Raw genomic sequence first — 19,413 nt, 5'->3', positions numbered from 1 at the left:
CCCATATTTTTCAAAATTATTAATTACTGTGACTGGCTGAAGAATACAACCAGTTTTAAAGCTAAGTGTAAGATATGTAGAGCTAAATCACCAAGAGAACTACTTAATTTTCATCACTATTATCAGATCACTGTAGATTGCACCAAAGTTATCCCTAAGGACCCCTAAGGATGACACCAACCGATGTTTTCTTTTGGCAGAATGGGATGAGATCCAGTCAGTAGTTTTACTTTTTTAAAAAAAAATCTGACATGTCTTTTACTGTTACTCACTAAGCAAATAATAGAAAAATTTCACTTGCAACCATTCACATTTTTCTTTAAAGCTTGTTGAACAACCTATAAAGCTTCTCATTTTGAATAACTAGTATGAACAGGAGAGAGACCTGGGTTTACTTTCTGGATCCAAAAAACTGCACGTGGAGGAGGAGTGTGTATGTTAAAACCATTGATTTTAAACCATCTCCTTTCCCCCTGCCCCCTCCCCTTAAACAGTACTTTTGTAAATTTACCTCAATGTATTTTCTTCTGCTCAAAATAGGCAAATGAACATTCCCTTTGTAAATATTTTGGGACCAGCAAAATACATTCCCAGGAATTTACTAGGCAATTATTTAGTTACTACTACTATTATCCAGCTCAGTCACACAGCTTTTCCTGCACAAACACCCATATAGGTGATCCAAGCATAACACTGGCACAGCTGTGCAGCTGTGTTGAACCTTTAACAGCTCTACACCTGGTTCAACAGTTGAGAAATATAAGGGAGGTAGGGCAAAGGCAGTCATGAAAAACTCCACCTGTCTCTCTCAAATGGCAGCGGAGAAGATAAAACCAATCTCCACCTACTGTCCCTCCCCTTCCTACAGATCTGTTGTACACTGTAAAGAACAGTGTAAGAAAATGCTCCTGTCCGTACTATATGGTTCATTTTTCCCAAGAAGGGGAATGAGCTAAGAATACACATTTTTGGCAACCAAAAAAGACCTGTCTGCTGTACCAAGAGGGCATTTTGATTTGCTGGTCCTGTAACAAGACTGACAATATCTACCACAGCCATAGGGACACAAATCTTTGCAGAAAATGGCACAACAGAGGTCCATCAGAGTATTTTGTGAAGGAGTTTTCACTGAAAAACAATGCACAGAAGAAGAAGAGGAGATTACACAAAGCGGAACAGCCATAACCTCTCCATTTTACTTGGTTTTGCAACCCTGAAACATTTACCAGCTATTTTGTAGGAGTCGTCTGAAAAAAAGCATTTAAGAGAAGCATCTAACTCTCCCAGTGATATTTGCTCCGGACTGCTAATTCTGCAAGATATAACCAGAGTACAAGGACAGAAAAGGAACTGGGAACCACAACCTGAGTGGTAACTTTAGGGCCTGATTTATAATCTTTTCAATCCCAAAGCCATCATAAAGCGAGGATAAGACCATCTCCGAATAAATCTGTTTCTGTAAGGGGGACAAATGAACCTAGTGATCAACATATCACTGACGCTATATATCCAGGACCTAAAGCTACTGTGCCATCACACAGAAATTACACGAGATGATTCAAAGTCTGAAGAAAACATCACAACCAGCTCTTTGCATCTAGAAGATAATGAGATACTGGTAGGAAAGAAAAAAAGAGAGAGTTGTCAGATGGCAGCTCTTTCACAGTATTACAGAGGCAAGATTTATACAGAATTTTAAATGAACAACAATATAAACAAAGAAACAGACATTTACCATGGTGATCACTTTAAGCTGATACCTAGTAATAAATCTTTGTATGTGATTTACTGACAAATCCATGTACAAGCTCAAGTATGCATAACAGCTCCTGAGAAGATGAATAGCATCATTTTAAGACTGTTAAAAGTGCAATTATGACCACATTCCTACCAGACAGTACTGAACCTTAGACTTCACATTCTCAAGAACCCCCCCACCTTTCTAAATATTTTCTCATCTCAAACTTGAATCTGAGTCCTACTTTTCATTGAAACTTGTAATTTCAGAAACATCCTAATATCCTAAAAGTCAACACACAGTATATTATTTGTTACATTAGACACTAGTTTACAATATGCTCTAAAAACCAAGCAATGCAGTATTTCAATTAAAAAAAATTAGTGCAAATGATAAGCTCCCACTAGTGGTTACAATTACATGAATGAGTGCCTTCTGGTGGAAAAGTGTTTTGGGAAGTTGTCGACCAGCCCTCTTCAATACGATACCCAACTGGAGTGTTGCACCACAATTAGAAATAGGAATCCAACAGTATGAAAAGGTGACACACACACATACTTAACAATAGCTCTTCTGTGCAGACAGAACACGACTTCAATTCAGAACAGATGCTGAGTGGAACCTGATCACATCCCTGTGTCACACTTTACATGGAGGACTAAGCCACAGTTTATCCTTTGAAATACTCAATTGTGAAGAACACAAAGTGAAAGGAAAAGAAGAAAACTGAGATGTCGTCACCACAGTTGACAGACAAAGGAAGTCCAGACACATCTGGATATTATGAAAGCAAAATATTTTAAGCATGACTTCCAGTTCTTCTCTCTGGCAAATATGCATTAGCTGTGCTAAACTCTAATCCCAAGTTATTTGAATTACAGTTTAGAAATAAAAATAATAATAATAATAATAATAATAAAAAACAAAACCAGAAGAAAGGGCAGATTTCTGCTTGGCAAAACCAAAAAGCCCGTGATAAGCAGCATAGCACACAATGGAATGAAAAAATCAAAACCAGTTCTAAGAGGAATAGATTTCAACACAGTCTTCCAGAATAAAGCTGCTTTATATCTTTATTATGGCTCACCGGGGAATTTTACTTCACGTTTGCTGTAAGGAAGGCAGGCCATAAGCAGCTCTCGCAGCAGTGTGACATTTCCTGAGACACTGCTGAGGAATCTGGGGTACACCAAAAGATATCTCACGTCTGGCAGTTGAGGAGCATCCTGGCATAATTCACCTCATGGTCTAGATTTTTGTAAGAACCTACCATACAAGTAGCCCTGTGACAAACCTTTTCCCCTGGATGTATTTAAAGCTTGAATCCGCAAAGCAAAACCTTAGCAAGCTGTCCTAGCACCCCTGAAAAAAAGGCTTTGATAGTGGTAATTTGGAAGTGATGGAACAATTTACAAAACTCAGACTTTGTCAAAGCTATTCTGGATTTTTCCTTCCTATCCTAAGGCAGCGAAGTGGTTGCTCTTGGATAGAAACCTGCCTTTAAGATTTATAAGACTATTTGATCCTCTGTGCAAGAATCACATTTGATGGACAAAGAACAGAGAAGACACTGCAACTCTGGCTTATTTCTCACAAGATTCACATTTGAAAAATACAATTTGCCTTCTCTGATAAAAATAGCCTGAAAGGAATACAGAGTAGACATAGATCTCTTTCTTCATTACAGTTCCCTAACAGTGGTAATACATAACAAATTATTTGCAAACTTGCTTTCCAGTTCAATATGGAAAATAACACATCATATCAACGTATCATCAGCTTGTTTACAGAGTTTGATTTTTCTCCACTGGAAACAACAAAGACAACTTGGAAGACATTCAGGGCAGAGGAATGAAGATGAGCATTTGCTTGGACTGACACCGTGACAGCCAAGAAAAGAACACAAAACATTCCACAAATTTCTGAAGGGTGCAAACACCAAGGAGAAAAACAACAACTTAAAGGGGAAGATGATAAACGTCAGCTCACTAAGGCAAGCAAGTCAGTTGCTTGGGAAGTACATCAGCAATATCCACTGGCAGCAATATAAACCATCAGTTACCTTCCCACAGCATACTTAAGTGTGTAGATAGTCCCTTGTTTAGCGAACAAAAACGAGGACCACCTTTCCACTGCCCAGCAAAAGCCTTGAAGTGTTCAGTGAGGACTATTCCTGTATGAAACCGTTTCTTCAGAGCCAGAAATGCATGTACGCCATTTGGCACAAGTTCAGTTTTTCCATGCTCTACACCTTCATCCAAATTTGTACTAAAAAAAGATACTCAGAATAGTATTCAAACATCATCATCATCTTGATGACTACGATTTCATAAACCCAAAGCTGTTCATGAGGACCCTCTACATAAACATAAAATGTATATTCTGAAGACATGCTTATTTTACTGTTTAGCCAAAAGATTTCTCAGTATTGCTACTGCCAATTGTTCCAGATTTCCCATAGTTTGAGGTTTGCATGATTTCACATCAAGCTCAAAATGTTAAATGTGAATTTATGAAAATACAGTAGTTCAGGAAAACACACCTTAGTATCACTCACTGCTAATTATTTCCACTGTATGTGAAGAAATCTTCCCATTTTCACAGTGTTTTTTACTAAGACAGCATCTACCTGTACAGGTCAAAACCAAGGACTTAAGCATATGAACAAACTTGTGGACGTGTGATGGACAAAACAGCAGTAATGATGAAACATTTTTACATGGAAACAATTAAAGTAATTTTTATTCCATGAACTACATGGCTTTGTTTGCAGGAAGTTTTCCTTTTTCAGTTTGTAGATTGACACAAACAACTGGAATAACCATAAAACTATGTTCTGCATTTTTCAACTCACTACTGGCTTTATACTTGTTTCTTATACTATGTTTACCTGATTCTTGTTTTATTGGTATGTGTTGCATTTTTCTCAGCAATACTTTTTCTGCACTTCTTATTGGGCTTCAGGAGATACTGCACACCCACAAAGGGGCCAGTCAAAATCTGGCTGTCAAGAAGAATGATAAAAATTTGCTCTTATTGTAGCATATTTGTATTCAGCCATCACAAAAGCTTATGAGAGTTCATTGTACTTTGATAAAAAACTTTTCTGATTAACAGCTTATCCCTTTTAGCTGCAAAAAAACCACAGCAAAATTAGCATAACTATGCAAAAAAGTATGTTAACCTGAAGACCTTTGCTCTAAATTAATTATTGAGAAATCACTGAATCATTCATAACATACTTTATAATTTGCTGATGCTTAAGCCTATTTATGTGGCTTTTAAAACATTGCAACATATCCTAAGTGAGAACATGAGATTATGGATGGCTAACTGAAATGATGGGGGACTCATTTTCATCATTGCTCAAAAAAAGCAGCAGTTTCAAGTTCACCATTACATTTAAGACAATTCTCAAGGCACTAAAACACTTAAGATCATTTGTAATCACTTAACTTTTTGTTCCCCCACCCCAAATGCTCAAATTAATGCAGCATTTTTGTAAAATGCCACCCTGAATTATTCAAAGTTTTCCTGAGTTCTACAGTGAGATAAAATCCAGTACTTTGCTTGGTTGTGCTTGATGTTTGTGATCAATAACATGATAGTGTCTGTTTCCTGACTGATGGAGAGAATTTATTTTCTTGCAAGGCAACACTTGCAAACTGTTCACGTTTAATATTTCTTTTTCACAAACGCCTTAGAAAGTTGAACAGCTGTGTAGAGGCACACATTCATGCTACAAAATTACATGAAGCGTGACTATTAACAAGAAGCAAATACACTGAATAAGTGCCAGCTTAGGTAAAGTGAAGTGGTGCAAAAGCCAGGAGAGCCATGGCAATTATTGATTTTCTACCACGGAGATTTTTTTTTCCCAGCTCTGCAAATGACATTATTCCATTTAAATTTCTCATCTATATGGACAATGAAAATAACAATGTTTAAAACAATTCAACAGCACTTCTCAAGGAGGCAGGCTGAAGTGTCTTATTTTTCCTGTAATATGCTTTCCAGATTCCACAATCCATTTTCAGCAGAGAACTTTGTAGATCCCCACTCTACACATCATTTTGCAGACAACCACCTTCACTTATCTCCCTGCAAATCAAGGTAATTCTACAAGGTTTTTCTCAGAGTAAACTAGCATAGCACAGACCAATGGGTGACAAAAGATAAATCGGTAGAAAAACATTACAACTAGAAAATTAAGCATTCTTAGTCCATAAGGAAATATGTAATGTTAAAAAATACAGTGATATGGCATCAAGAATCAATCACATACATCTAAATTTCATTGGTTAGCTTTTGAAATGTTGCCAAGTCAAACAAAAAGGTTGTAATTCACTCACAAAGCCAAATTTAAGCCTAGATGCCACTAGCAGAAACTGGCAGCAATGGATCTAGGACTATGTTTTCAGGATCTCTAAGACAAAGTAGCTCTGATATACCTACAAAGAAACAAAACATGCAAGAAAAAATCACTGCCTCCTTTGTCCATGGACTCCTTGTCTGAACAATACCAGTTTATCAAGTCAATTCAATCCTGTCCTAAGTGTACAAGTGTTAAGACCAAGGCTTTCTTGCCCATTTCCCAACTTCAGAGGCTTTAGTATTATTCTCCCATCTCTAGAACACCTACGATGTGAAATTTTTTCAACCTTTGCACCTTCCTTTATTGTTTCACAAAATTCATGACCAAAAAAATCAGACATTCTAATGTTACAATAGAGCACCAAGGCCTTAATGAGATGCTATTCAATAGTAAAGCATTATTCGTTTTTCATTTCTAACATAATTTGGACCAATGGAACTGACAATTTTATTATACTATATGACATAGAATACATATATATATTAAACAGGGTCAGTAAAAATCCTGTAATATTAAAAAAAATATTCTGATCACTCCAACAAACAGCAATTTTACCCTGTGCTCTTTTGTCCCAGGATGGCAAATGAATACCTTCTATCTCACCAACACCATCTTGGAATTGAGTGACCTTTTGATGACAACTTGGTCAAAACTAATATATTTTCACATAAGCTTTCAGCTAAAACACCCAGTCTTTCTGCAGAGGTGTTTCAGCACCACCACCACCAAAAATATGACAAGTTGCAGCTTAAAAACATTCTCTAAACAGCTCTGTAAAATTTTAATCAGCCAGTTGAAGGGGGAGAAATTACAGGATCAAGTCACTATTTCCACACTACTTTACTTTTTCCTACCTTATTACCCTCAAAAATTCTGCAAATGACAGACTAGCCAAAAAATACAGTTGCTTTTTGTTCCACTTTCAATGAGTCTCAGAACAAACTATTTGCTCATATCAGTTTCCAAGCAATCTGTCTAGGCATCGAAGTTTATAAACTAGAAGAACTGTTCAAGCCTCCTTTGCTTTTAAACATACCCAAACCAAGAAGCTTGTTTAACAGGCCTATTAGGCTTTGTGATTTATTTGACATTTCCAATAAATCATCTTTTTGTTTTTGCAATAAGACTTCAACCCTTTCCTTGCTAGTCATCTACAGCAGATGCCAAAAAGCTGTGCTTCTGCGTGCTTCTGAAAACACACATACAAATAAATCTACTTTTTCCAGACCTCCAGCAGCACACACAGCTCGTTTCTGAGCTCAAGTTTTCATCCTATTTTTTAAGCACAGACATTAACTTCACACTAATCTAAAAAGGACTTTGCTACCACCAGCTCCACACTTAATATTTTCCAAGTTAGCATCCATAAGTCTGCATGCATCCTTTCAGCTGTACTGTCATACCACAGCCAATATTCAACACATACTGGCTGAAACTGTCAGTAATCTCCCTGTACAGAGAGATTTTAGACATTCTTGCTCTTTCGTTTCCATGCTTCTAGGCAATTTCCTATATACCTTTGGTTATTCTCCAGGGCAACATTACCTCTTTACTGCTTGAAATCATGAAAGGGTGGATCAAAGGCAAGAATAAATCTTATGTAGGGATATAAAAGAAAACCTACTCTGTCTTACTTATTTACTTATTCTCAAAAGCACTGGGGCAGGTAAATGCAAGACTTTCAGCTGTAGGCACTGCAAGTCACAATTTCTAAACAGAGACATTCTGCATAGGTAGAAGAGATGGACAGAAGAGCAGCTCTTTCGGGGAATCCCAGACTATCCTACCTTGCTGATATTATTAAATATTCCTTCAGTGGAAGATTTGGCTAATGTCTACCTTTTCTTTTATGTGAGCATGCCATAACAGTAAAAATCGGCAGACAGGGACCATTCTTCAAGTAAAATAGGTTTCTTTTTTATCTTATCTGCCTTTCCACCCTAGACTTTGTAAGTTAGAGAACTGAAAATGGAAAACAACACTGTCTTTCAATACATAAAGATGTAGAGGAGGTATGCACCACGCATATTAAAGAACAGGACTTCGTAAAGTTCAGTAACATTCAGAGAAGTTTTCCATGAGAGAAAGGTGTAGATTTAACAGGAAGTATCACGGGATTTTTTGAGTACTTCAAGACTGCTTTGAATAAGATGCGTGCAAACCTTATCTCACAATGGACGTCTGATCCCCAGCTAGGGATGAAAGGAGCAATGAGGCTATGAATCAGTAAGGTACGTGACACTGTATTCACATTAGAGCTCTCTATTTTAAGGTAAGTGACAGAGGAAACTGAACGGCCCACTGACTTGTCACACACGCAGTAGTCCATCATGTGGCACCCCCAAGATTCAGAGAAAATGCTAAACTTTTTCTCCAAGAAGAATGCACAAAAAGAAGAGGAACGTTCCTGCAGCTCAAAAATCAAACCATTGAGTGAAAAAACATTATCACAGCTACCATATACTTTTCCCCCCAAGAGCCATGTTGTATGGAGATTTGTTGGATATTTTATGGCATTAGAAAATAAGTATGACCTAACTTAAAGTATCTTCATAACTGACTGGTATCACAGGCCCCAGACACTCAATTTTGGTTTTGTCTATACCCAGACAATCCCACCAGCCTTACTAAAACACTGCAGCTATAAAAGCAGAGGAGGGTATTCAGCTCCTTAATGATGTATGGCGTAGTGCCACAATGGTGAGCAAAGTTACCAAAGCTAACTTTTCCTCAGAAGTCTAAGCTCATGGGACACCACGGGCTTGCAGCCAACTGTGCATTTTGAGCAGCATAACCTCCTACAAAATATCTGTTAAAAACTACAAATGCTTCTACACAGACCCTTCCTTTCCCCTCCAACAAGGCTGGAGGCTCAGTGCACAGCCCAGCAGCACACAGACCTGCCCTTGCTGGAGGAGGCATAAGCAGCTCTGTATTTTCAAAGCAGAAACCTAAGGATCCTTCTTGTCTCAAGGTAAGAATGATTTATAAGGGAGAGCTAAATGGCACGTGAAAGCTTTTAATGAACTCCGAGGCAAAAAAAAGCAAAAATTTTCTGACTAGTCACTTGAGAAATAATTAGCTCCTCATGCCACATTTCCATCTATCAACACATCCCAACTGCTCTGCCTACAATTTAGCAGTCCAGCAGCACTATCAGACAATCGGTCTGCAAGTGAAATTGGATCTATTCTCTGTCATACCTACCTGTCCACAGCAACACCTCAGTGACAACTGCCTGTTTTTCACATCCTCAGAAAAGAAACTGAAATACTGCAAAGGCATGTCCCTCTGAAATCTCTCAGTAGCACTGCTTGTATCCCATTATTCCAGTTTTTCCCCCACCTCTGTAGTAGCATGACCTTTTCTTTATTGTTTTATTGTCCTGGGTTCATTCAGCATTTGGTATAAAAGCACAGACTACAAATTATTTCCTTTACTGAATATTTCCACCAGGTATTGTACAGTAATTTATCATTACTTACTGGACACCTAAGTAAGGTGCAAAATACTTATTGCAGAGTCATATACAGCCTAACAATAACTAGTATGTCCTTTTGGCTAAGATACCATTTTCTACTAGTCCCTACGAAAGTAAGAAATGGTAAAACTCACGTTTCACAACCTTCTTGTTCATGCTGGGAGATGAAGATCTCCGAAGCAGTGTTCCAGGAGTGACACCATCAAATAAAATGCAAATGTCTGAAGGGAGTCTCAGCATTTAGGATTTTATTTCTAAAGCTAGAAGATGATCACCCCTATGCCGAACTCCTTTTCTGCACTTTTCCAGTTGCCAAGGAAAGGTATCGGGAGCTGCGTGAGCCTGCATTGTATGGCAGTGCTGCACGACGGCTTAATCTCGTGATGTGATAAATAGTCTTGACGCTGAATGTGCCATGTGGTGCACACTCAACTGGCTGCTTTAGTCCTTTCCTGGTGTCAGCCGAGAGCACTGCAAGCTTTGTGAGCTCAGGCTGAGAGCAGGAGCGCAAGAGGTACACATGGAAATTCAGCACATATTAAAGAGGAGAGGACTCGACAGCCAACCGCAAGATACTTTAAGTGCTGTGCATAAGAAACTGTGCCAAGCTCTCCACTTCACAGAGTCATCATCACAGCTGCCCCCGGCTCCTTCCCAGAAGCTTCCCTCTCCCCTTATGCCTGGCAGAAGGCAGCATTTGAAGGGACTAACGTGGCGACTTCCATACAAAGATCCACAGACCACTGCAAAGGGCAGAGTCAACAACCATTTCTAAATGTGGTAAAGCCTACCAGTAACAGCTGACCAAATCAGGAGTCGAATCATCATGGCAAGTGACCAGAATTGTTTGTAACATCAATGCTAAAACCTAGTAAATTCTTCAAAATCAGTAGTTACCAGAAATGAATTAATAGTCAGCTCATTACAGGACAGAATCATCACAGTGAAAATAACAAGGGTCCTACTGTGAGCATGTTGATTTGCTGTCCATTATATTTTTGCCCTGGCACATCTTATAATATGTGTAAAATATTCCCATGTTTAGGGACTAGACTATTCTTTTACAACTGCAAAAGACAGGTGGGACAGTAAAGGACCTCCCAATTCATTAAGACCAGCTTCTGAAGCCCCATGGGAGCCAGCCACACAGTTACTTTCAGATAGTGAAAAAGCATGATCAAAACAGCTATTTTAATATTTCCCCTCACCCCCAACCCAGAGGTCCCAAGGCTACCCAGGAACTCCTTAGTCTGTTAGAAATTTTTTTTCATCCCAGCACACTCATGGACAGTCTACATCAATTTACTCCTGCATTATCACCCAAATAGTTCTGCTCCCTCCCTGATGTTTACCCACCTGATATATTTATGTGCAGAGATTAAGGCTGCTCTCTCATTTTCACTAGAATACACAAAGCCAGGTTTGATTTTCTGTTAAGAACGGGGACTGAAGCATGGCTGGTTAAGTCTAGGCAGCAGACATCACACACATACAGGTTACATGGAAAACTAAACAACCTAAAAGCACCAGGTCCCTTTTACTCACAGACAGATATATATTGTTTTTCGTAAGTTTTCATTACTCAAAAACACGACTTACAATGTGCCTTCTTACAGCTTCTTGCCGCTTACTTAGTTGTGTCCTCTGAGAGAAGAACTCAACCCAAGAAAGCCTACTGGCATCAAGACATAGATCTCTCTCGATTTATAAAAATGTATTTTTTTCTAAATATCATTTATTATAACTTTCAGGAGGATGAAGTTAACTGATTCCAATTTGAGCCCTGTACTCTCCTAGGAGGAGAACGGGTTTCAGCATCATGCATCAAATGTTAATAATGTTTTACATTCCAATTCATTTATTGACTTCTGAAGAGTTTTTACTTGAACTGTATTTAAGATGGCACCTTCAAGACTTCCCACTGCCATATAATGGAATTGTGTTTGCTTTTTCTAAAACAGTGAATAAACCTGTCTTATGGTGGATGCTGAATGGTATTTTGCAATACATATGAACAAAATTAGTCCCTAATCTTGAAATCAGTTATTGACTGGGGGGAGGGAGGGGTTGCTACTATGCTTTCATTCTGAAACTTCATTTTTAGCCACACTGCATAACTCTGTCAGATCAAGCTTTTTGACCAGGACTTTTCCTATTTGCTTCTAAGCTCAGCAAATTTTACATTGAAGTTACTGAGATCAAATCAATTTGAGTTCCAGAAATGCTATTAAGATCCCCAATTACTGCAGTCATATTGTGACTCTCAAAGGCCATTTGCAAAGCTCACATTTTAGGACACTTCCATTTAGCTCTACTGAATACAGAGCCTAAGCAGGCTTTGTACTTGCAAACATAAAGTAAGAATTCACAGTCCTTTTAAAACAAGGTATATCACTATCTCCAAACTAAAAGGCATTGCAAGTTTTCTCTTTCTCCAGGCAGGCCCTTTAACATTTCTCCGTCAGTTTGCTTGCTTCTTAGGAGAAATTTAAAAAAGAGAAGAAAAAAGAAACATCTGTGGGAACAGCTGCACAAATATTGCAACTGCCAGAGATAAGATTTCTTTCTAGCATCCAGGATTTCTTGTTTTGTGTTTTGCAAGACCACTTAGTAGTGTATAACCACAGTGACTATCCATGCATCTGACAAGCAATTTTGATCTCAATCATGGATAAGAGGTAACAGCTCAACACAAGCCCACTGTAGAGTCACACAAACACACACACACAGAGAAAACAACCAGAAGCCCAAACCCTTGAAGGAAGTGTCTAGAGGCTCCACCATATAAAAGCCTATACAGCAAATAGGCTGCCTGCTCTGACTTCTTGTGGACAATCAAAATACCATGGTAGGTAGTTTATAATTATAAGCAGATATACAGCACAGCTTTTTCCTTCATTGTTATCTCACATTTAACAACAACATTAAGACCCCAAATTACTCAGCCGACTTTCCAAGACAATACTTTGATAATTAGGCAATGATATCACTAAATATATAGATTTCCAGAAGTCTGTCTTCATCTCCTAGATACATGTCTGCATTCACATACTTGTCTTCGAATTGCACTGATCTGTTACGTTCCAACAGGAAGCATTAAGAATTAGTTTTATCATGTGCTGTGCTATATATTGATAACTACAATTCTTATTTCCCAGTCCAAGCCCAAGTAGGTAATGTGAATATGATTAGCACTTCATTACAGTAATAATCACCTAAATTAAAGTAGCCAGTTCTAAATACACACAGCTATGATAGCAACAAGATCTTGGAGCTATTGTAGCTATTGTAGTTTAGGGATTTACTGAAATTTTTTTCCCCAAAAAATACTGAAAGAGTTACCAACCATTTTGGCCGTGGGGGGCAGTCGCCACATCTAGCTGATACACAGAGTAGGATTTGAAGAATGAGAAGCAAAGCTAATTGTCTGCAGCCTCTGCATCATTTTTCTTTCTCAAGCAACTCAAGAGGGGCCTTAAGCATACTTTAAGTCACCCTTGACTGTAGTGCTCTCCCATTTGCTAAACAGTCACTTAGCACACTGGGATTGTCGGAGCATGGTAGCACTTCAGTTTCTTCTTTTTCCACCTCTACAGTGCCGACTGTCAAGCATGGTATGTAGCGAAAGACGCCCTACTTGAGCAAGCTCCAGCATGCTTCAGGGGATCTGCTCCACTTGAATTCATGTGATCCAGTCTTGTGATTAATTTTCTAAATACTCATCCTGTAAGATTGTGCCCACATATCCCCACAGCACTACTTGGAAACAAGGTTGTGATCTTTAAAAATCAAAAGCACAAAGACTTATCACAACTTGCTTTGCAACACTAGCTCTTATCCTTCCTCATGTCCACGCATTTCCAACTGAAGAAGGCAAGCCTTCACATATAGCAATGGTCTGCTGTGGTCATTCAGCTCCTTTCCATCAAGCCACAAACAGAATACCAGTTTTTTTTTTTCTCCCTACATAACTAACATCCAAACCAAAGATGGTCAAAACTGAACAAATGGATGGCTACAATGGGACGGAAAGAGTCCACCCAGCCCAGCATCCCCTCTCCAACTGTGACTAAAGTAAAACCTCAGGGACAAGCAGAATAACTAAGACAAGCAAGCAACAATACTTTTGGCTAGCTATCCCTTAAAACTGGGTTTTCCCTTTACTAACCACAACATTTTCTGGCAAGTATTTGTGTATCTTAATTACACTTTATTTAGATCTTGTGCACAGTACTACCTCCTTTCATTTGTTTTGAGCCTGCCACTGTCACTCCTGGATACACCTTGGGATTCCTGTACTGGAAAATAAGGGAAGAATTGGCTTCTGCTCACCCTTTCCCTGCCATTCGTTAATGCAGTTTTCTCAGTCATCTCATTTCCAGGCTGAAAAGTTCCTTCCTGCTTCGCTGTTTCTCAGACAGAAGTTGTACTGTGTCCTTGACCACTCTCGTTGCCCCTTTTAAAACCTTTTCCAGCTGAAGCTGCAAACTACTAGCACTTTCAGGCAGCAACGAACTCCCCTGGTATGACCTCTATCCTTCTTCACATTTTTCTTCTCACAACAGAGGATGCGGTAGCTGGGGGCGGTTAAAGAAACAGCTAGAAAGGCACAGAAAATCCAGGATGCTGCTGCTGGAGCTGAGGTCAGGTCATTTGAGTAAGGATTAACTGGGAAGGCTACTTTCTCTGCCTACTGAAGGAGCACTTTACCTCCTTGCAAAACAGGGAAATAGATCAAAATATGGAAACAGCCAACACATTTTGGCCCAGACCGTGCTAACCCAGGAAAAAGCATGTTTGGTTCTCCCAATTAGTGATATCTAGAGAGATCTTACTGCCTCCCAGATACAGGCAAATGGCTGGGTTTTTGCATTTTACTTTTTATAACACTTCATAATCGTTCAATTTGGCAGGCCAAGAACACCAGTCCAGTTAAAATTTAAGCTGCTCTAAAAGCAAAGGCAGACGTGGGAAAAGGATGACAGGAACACACCAGTTACTTCTTGGCAGTAACAGACATGAAAAATGTCTTCGCTGAAGAGCTACTAATCATAATTGCTATTATACAAAATTGCACAGAACTAAATATAGGAAAATGAGAGGTATTTCATGAAAAGAAAGTATATAAACATTGCCAAGGAATTCAACATGTGTTGCTGAAGTTTGTCTCATTGAGCCATAGAGCATGAAAGCCCCTCCAAACTAACCAGTACAACAGTAAACAACAGAAGTTTGTTAAACTTAAAAGCACTGAGCTTGTGTGATCCTTCAAGGCCTCTGGCTTGGTGGAGCATGACATTTTCATTAGGAAAGCCCAATGAAACAAGAGCTGAGCCGGCAGACAAAATTAATTCAAACAGTTAACAGATAAGTCAAAAACCATGACAGTAAACAAAAAAGCATCATACTGCAGGTGGTTTCTAATCCCAGGGGAACTATCTTATTTTGCAGTTTAGCCAATGACTTGGAAGAAAAAAGAAAAAAAAAAATCATGACTGAAAAACTGTGCAGGTGACAAGTACCAAGGAAGCTGTTAATTATGAGGAGGAAAAGCAACTGACAGACAGCCATCTGTGCACCAGCCTGTGTGTTCCTGCTCAACTGATACACAAGTTGTGAAGAACTGCCGGTACCTGAGAGCATCCTCCTGAAGGAAAAAACGAGGTCCCTGTTCAACACAACAGCCCCATCTCTAGTGTCATCACAAGACTATTTAACAAGGAAAAAGAAAGTATAAAGATCATTGTGTATCTGGATTTCACAGGACTGCACCCTAAGTATTACCTCCAGCACTGGTGTTTAAACATCTAGAAGCATTTTGGAAAACAGGAAACCATTTTAAAAAGGTTGGAATAATTAAAGAATGGGAGAAAGTAATGAAGGAACTCTACTTTCCACTTTTACAAAAAGAAGGTAAAGAATAAGATAGTAACTCTACAGGGAGCAGAAATTTGGATAGAGAAGGCTATTAAACATACAAAGAGCTAATAAGAACCAGAGCTAACAAAGCTGGTAGTTAAAGACAGTAAAATAAAACAAGCAGTAAAGCACATAATTTAAGACTGATGATAATTACACCAAGTGAATATATTGCAGAGCATTGAGAGTCTATCAAGTGACTTTCTGTTAGCAAAACAGGATATTTTTTGAAAATAAATGATCTGGCTTATAATGAGAGCTAATCAAGGACCTTTATGGTTCATTTTGGATTCATAATCAAATCCAAAATAAATTTACAACTTCAGTCCTTACCATCCACACTTAGATCACCCAAATGTAACTGGCAAAATGGAGAAGTAGAAGGAAAAAGTCAGGAAGTGTACAAGAAGCTGCAGAACAGGAAGAAGTTTCTCAGCATGCAGCTCCTCACACCAAGATCAGCTATCTATAGACTGGCTGCCACAGCTGGCTTGCAGGCACATCCTGGGGGTACCTACTGAAAGCGAAGATGACAAAACCATGAGGCTTGGGAGGCATCAGCTGCTGGCTCTCCTACTGAGGTGGGGACACTGCAGGGACCAAAGCGAGCTGCTTTGTAACACCATCCAGCTGCTTCTGGGAGCTCACGCATAGTGCCCTGGCAAGGCAGCCTCTCCTGGCTCCCACAGTACCGCTGACACCAAATGCTGTGTGCCCTCCCCGCTGCTATAAGGCTGAGATTTCAGCATCATTTGATTACATCTCTGCAGATGAAGAGTCTATCTGTCTCAACACAGGGCTTGTTGATGTCTGCTATGCTGCTGAAGCTTAAGTGCATCCATCTTTGAGATGTCTGGTATTTTCATACACTTTTGAGTGCTATAGAACTGAGCCACCTTTTCTCCCCAATTGAAAAAAAGCAACCTAATCAAGGTTTTCTAAATAAATGAAGGCAACAACTATAAAAAACAATTCTAACTTGAAATCCTAATGCATAATAACAGAAACTTGAAATCCTTTGCATAAAAACAGAAACTAACATAGACCAAATCTTACCACTAGCACTTTCTGCAGTCTTACATGTAGGAAGAGACTCTAAGCTGGAAATTTGGCCTCTATTGTCTTTTTAAGTTTCTATTCCTCCCAAGACTGGCAATGGAGTAACAAGTTTCATAAAAAGCTGCGTGTTTCCTTATCGTCCAACAATATCAGCCACTTGTCTTACCTGGAGTCCTCAACATTAGAGAAAGCCATGTTCCAGACAGTGAACGAAGAAAACCTATACCAGATATTCTCCTTCAGTGTTTTTCTTGTTTTAGAATGCCAGGAGAAGACAACCTTTTATTTTTCTTCTTGGCTGAAAGCTAACATACAGTTCGTTCACCCACAAGACAGTTCACAACACAAATGCCACCCCAATATGATAAAGTGTCACACACTGTTCCAGGAGGTTATTTAAAAAAAAAATCATGTCAAGCATTCCCTCTGCCCAATACAGATAAAGCCAGTAAGTAATAGCTCCAGGAATAAAGCATACTTCCAAAGGCCATCAGGTGACAATAAACACCAAACAGCCTGCAGAGAAGACAGCTAAAGGTAATAGAATGCAAATCACTTCAAACTACCCACTGTGAATTTCAACTCCCTTTTTTGCTGGTGTGTTTAAAAAAAAAATCAGATATTGAATCAAGCAGCAAGAGATGAAAAGGTCCTGAGAGATGCCTGTGTGTTATAGCTGCATATGGAGCTTGCAGGGGTTTTCTATTCTAGTTACTTCTGAAGACATGACCTTATCAGGAGTTCAAACTACTACTTGTGAGGCAATTTCCTTTAAGGGATCTTCATTTCTAGCTTTCTAAACTCCATCTTCAGAAAACTGAACCTAGCTATACGACCACTAATAAAAGCAATCTTCACGCACCAGTCTGCAAACACAGGAGAGGCACGTGTCTTAAACAAATAACCTACAGCCTCACTCCTACTTGTGCCCAGAAGTGCATTGCCATACAGTGCGAAGAAGTCATGCCTTCTGCACAGAATCATGTTGTTAGCTGAATTTTCTACATGGCTTTACATTTTTTACTTACTGTGGGGCTGGTTTTTTTTGGTGGGCACACTATTTATTCCAAACTAAACCTATCAAATTTCATTAAAGAATGAAAGCCCAGTAAAGAACAAGAGAAGAAAAAAGCAGCTGAGAGAGAGGACAACAATTAAAGAAGAGGCAAATAACTTTAGACACCGTGCACAAAGAAACATGAGTTCTAAGCACATTTATTTTTAACACAAGTCACTGTATCATGTACTAGAAGATGCCTTTTGCAATAACAAAACTTGCCACAACATGAAAATTTCATGGGACTGGAAACAAGCACTTGACCCTCAGTCCTTCCTTCTCTCTACCTCTGCTTGTAACTCTGCGTGCCTTCTGTGAGTATGAGATGCCACTTAAATGATTTTTAGCTAGGACACGATGCTTTGCCCCTTGTGTTGATAAATCCCCCTCCCTTAATTCTTACCTCATGGGGAATCCTTTTCCCCTGAACGTACAGAAGTTATTGTCACCTTCCAGGTACAGAACTACTCCGCAACAGAAAAACTTAACCTAACAGCATCTTAATACCTGCTGATCTAGTAAGTTATAATGCTCTCCCAGCAACCATGCTAGGAGACAACACAAACAGAATTCAGATTAATATTAGACAAATTCAGTGTTATGAAGTCACTATGCTACACAGGGAATTAATTTGGTTTCTTATTTCTACCTATACAGGACAAGGGTACCTATCTAAAAAACCCCTGCTATTTATTTCCAGTCATCTGTTGTAAAAATATTTCTAACATCATCAAACATGAATTATTTACTACTCTCCACTCTGCTGAAAGAAGAAAACCCCCAAACTGACAACATGCATGTTGCTGCTAAGAAAGATAAAGAGATAAATATTCCATACAAGCCCAATAGAGGAAAAAGAGAGAAGACAATTATTCCCTTATCTTAAAAAGAAATCCACTCAGTAGCTCTAAAAATCCACTGAAGATTCCCTAACTCTTTTGTGATTGCGAATCAAAGTCCTTATTGTAAAGTTTGTTCCAGTGAGGACCTTAGCTCTGAAAGCCTGCTACAGATATTTGTGTAGAAGGAGGAAGATTTTAAGACAACCATCACAAATCCAAAGATGAACATTAAGATGGAGATTGCAGAAAGCACAAAGCGTTTTTACTTATATTTAAGCCAACAAGTGGTCAGATGACACATACTCTGCTTGTACCCCTGAAACCAACAAAAAGGAATCCTGTTATGAAGTATTTAACACTGTTAAGAAATAACAGCACACAAGATGCCTACACACACACACCCCGGCAGACAAGAACAGCTGTAACACACACAGACAGCTGCTGCCATTGCTTCCTGGTCTACAGCAATTATTTGCCCTGCAAAGACCACATGGTATTGTCACCAAGATAAAAATCGCATCAATGCTACCTACCCTGGTTTTAGCTGCAGTGGTGACCCTATCCAGCGAGAGCTCCAAAACTGCCCCGGACGAGAACTCCTACCTTCCACAAGCAGGGTCAATATTCTCACCCATAAACGCGGTGGCTTCTCAAGACAAATTCGGAAACAGTGACAGCTTGTTTCAGCTTGACTGCACTTACAAGTTTCTTCTCCTTCCCCCCCTCGCAACCGCTCAGACGATCTGTGCACACACAGGGCTGCCACCACCACACGGGAGCTCCGCGCTCCCACCGTACCTCCTCGAGAAATCCCGGCCGCCGCGCGAGGAGCAGCCCAAGAAGTTAGAGAGAGCGGCTCTGTGTGTATGAATGCGTAAATATACAGTACGAGAGGCTGGAACGGCCTTCCAGGGCCAGCCCTCAGACGCAGCCCCGGGTTTC

At 39.3% G+C, this 19,413-nt stretch overlaps 1 protein-coding gene across 1 annotated transcript in view; it reads right to left on the bottom strand.

Annotated features, from left to right (window-relative positions):
* ARHGAP24 (Rho GTPase activating protein 24) overlaps positions 1–19,104 on the bottom strand; it is a 222,579-nt gene extending 203,475 nt beyond the window's left edge. The window contains exon 1 of the mRNA XM_072862988.1: positions 19,005–19,104. The gene's annotated coding sequence lies outside the window, so the exon portion shown is untranslated. The remainder of the gene's footprint in view (positions 1–19,004) is intronic.
* Between the last annotated feature and the right edge of the window lie 309 nt (positions 19,105–19,413).

This window comes from Ciconia boyciana, chromosome 5 (assembly GCF_034638445.1).
Source record: "Ciconia boyciana chromosome 5, ASM3463844v1, whole genome shotgun sequence".
In the NCBI taxonomy this organism is placed as follows: domain Eukaryota; kingdom Metazoa; phylum Chordata; class Aves; order Ciconiiformes; family Ciconiidae; genus Ciconia; species Ciconia boyciana.
This window is presented reverse-complemented; position numbering and strand designations above follow the sequence as displayed.